Genomic DNA, 2,334 nt, shown 5'->3' with positions numbered 1-2,334 from the left:
GCCTTTCGGCCCTTCTTGGCTGTGCCAAACCATTTTTCAGCCTGGACCCACTGACCTGCACCCGGACCATATCCCTCCGTACCCCTCTCATCCATGTACCTGTCCAGGTTTTTCTTAAAAGTGAGCCCGCATTCCCCACTTCATCTGGCAGCTCATTCCACACTCCCACCACTCTCTGTGTGAGGAAGCCTCCCCCCCCATGTTCCTTTAAACTTTTCCCCCTTCCCCCTGCTTGCATTCACTCTATCTATACCCGTCATAATTTTATACACCTCTATCAAGTCTCCCCTCATTCTTCCACCCTCCAGGGAATAAAGTCCTAACCTGTTCAACCTTTCTCTGTAACTCAGTTTCTCAAGTCCCAGCAACATCCTTGTAAACCTTCTCTGCACTCTTTCAACCTGATTAATATCCTTCCTGTAATTCGGTGACCAAAACTGCACACAATACTCCAAATTCGGCCTCACCAATGCCTTATACAACCTCACCATAACATTCCAACTCTTATACTCAATACTTTGATTTATAAAGGCCAATGTACCAAAAGCTCTCTTTACGACCCGATCTACCTGTGACGCCAATTTTAGGGAATTGTGTATCTGTACTCCCAGATCCCTCTGTTCTACTGCACCCCTCAGTGTCCGACCATTTACCTTGTATGTTCGACCTTGGCTTGACCTTCCGAAGTGCAATACCTCACACCTGTCTGCATTAAACTCCATCTGCCATTTTTCCGGCCGGTCCAGATCCCTCTGCGAGCTTTGAAAACCTTCCTCTCTGTCCACTACACCTCCAATCTTTGTATCATCAGCAAATCTGCTGATCCAATTTGCCACATTATCACATTAACATTACATTGATATAGCTGACAAACAACAATGGACCCAGCACTGATCCCTGTGGCACACCACTAGTCACAGGCCTCCACTCAGAGAAGCAATCCTCCACTACCACTCTCTGCCTCCTCCCATTGAGCCAATGTCTAACCCAATTTATTACCCCTCCAGGTACTGAATCTTCCTAACTAACCACCCATGCAGGACCTTGTCACAGGCCTTACTGAAGAAGAAGGTCCCAGTAATCGGAATCGACTGCAATTAAAAAGTGAAGACACAATTGTTTAATAAATATCACCTACTGGTCCTACTTAGGAATTAGGTGGTCACAAAAATGAATGCTGGCCCGTACGGGGATCGAACCCGCGACCTTGGCGTTATTAGCACCACGCTCTAACCAACTGAGCTAACCGGCCTGCAGGGCGCAGGCGCCGCCGCACCTCCTGAACAGAGCGGCCCGCTATGACGTAACGGGTAGGCAGGCCCTCAAACCGGACTTTCCTCTTCCCATTGGTCAAGAGCCGAAAGTGCGATTGACAGTTGCCGCTTGGGGACAAACGGCTGACGGCCGCTCCTGCGGTGATTGGCCGGCAGGAAGGGCAACGGCGGTCGCCTATTGGTCGGGGCGCTATCGCTGCTGGTTGATTGGCCGATGCTGCCCGTCGTTCGGCGATTGCCGGTCGCTGATTGGTCCGCGGCGGAAAGCCGTCTCCAGCGATCGGAGAGCGGGAGCCCGGCGGCGACCGAAGCTGTTGCGGTCTCCTGACCGAATGTCGGAGATAATGTGAGGGGAGGGGTCAAGCAGGGCGAATATTCAGTCGGGAGGGACGGCACTGCGCATGCGATACTGCCGGTTTTTTGGGGTGGGTGGAACAGGCGCGCCTGCGCGGCCGGCCGGCAGCCGGCGCGCAGAAATAGTGCGGCGCATGCGCACTGAAATGGGGTCCGGCTGCTGGAGTGGTGGTGAGGGTCAGTCAGGGGGCAAAGGGCAGAGGTCAGTGCTCAGGGACTGCGTGCCCCAAGGTAGCCTCAAAGGGTCAAAGAGCAAGGATGAAGGTAGGGTCAGAGGGCAGGTTTGTCCCAAAGAGTCAGGGTCAATGGGCATGGGCCAGGGGGAAGGTTCAGGGGGTCAAAGGGCATGAGTTTTCCCCACCACTGCTGTCTTTAACGACAAGAGAGAGTTCTTTGATACTCTTTAAGTCTACTTAAGGCAAAGGTTCATAGGCTCATGATTGGTCAGGGCATGAGGGGATATGGGGAGAAGGCAGGAGACTGGGTGGAGAGGCTAAATTGGATCGATGAAATGGCGGCCAACATTATCCCCCCCCCCCACCCACTCAGAACTAAGCATCCCGAAGCTGTTTTGGACGGCTGGTATTCAGACAGAGAGTGTTTTATTCAGCACAAACGAGCACCCCCGGATTCGTTCGGAGACGCTCTCGGGAGAAGAGGCCCGCCTGGCCCACTATGACGAGACCTATACGCTAAAGGTCGGGGG

General features: G+C 53.1%; 1 non-coding gene across 1 annotated transcript; it reads right to left on the bottom strand.

Annotated features, from left to right (window-relative positions):
- Nucleotides 1-1,178: 1,178 nt before the first annotated feature.
- trnai-aau (transfer RNA isoleucine (anticodon AAU)) lies at nucleotides 1,179-1,252 on the bottom strand. Its single transcript has one exon. It is a non-coding gene; the product is annotated as a tRNA-Ile (tRNA).
- Between the last annotated feature and the right edge of the window lie 1,082 nt (nucleotides 1,253-2,334).

This window comes from Hypanus sabinus, unplaced genomic scaffold (assembly GCF_030144855.1).
Source record: "Hypanus sabinus isolate sHypSab1 unplaced genomic scaffold, sHypSab1.hap1 scaffold_1277, whole genome shotgun sequence".
Taxonomy (NCBI): domain Eukaryota; kingdom Metazoa; phylum Chordata; class Chondrichthyes; order Myliobatiformes; family Dasyatidae; genus Hypanus; species Hypanus sabinus.
Note: the sequence above shows the minus strand (reverse complement) of the source record. Positions and strands in the feature narration are given on the sequence as shown.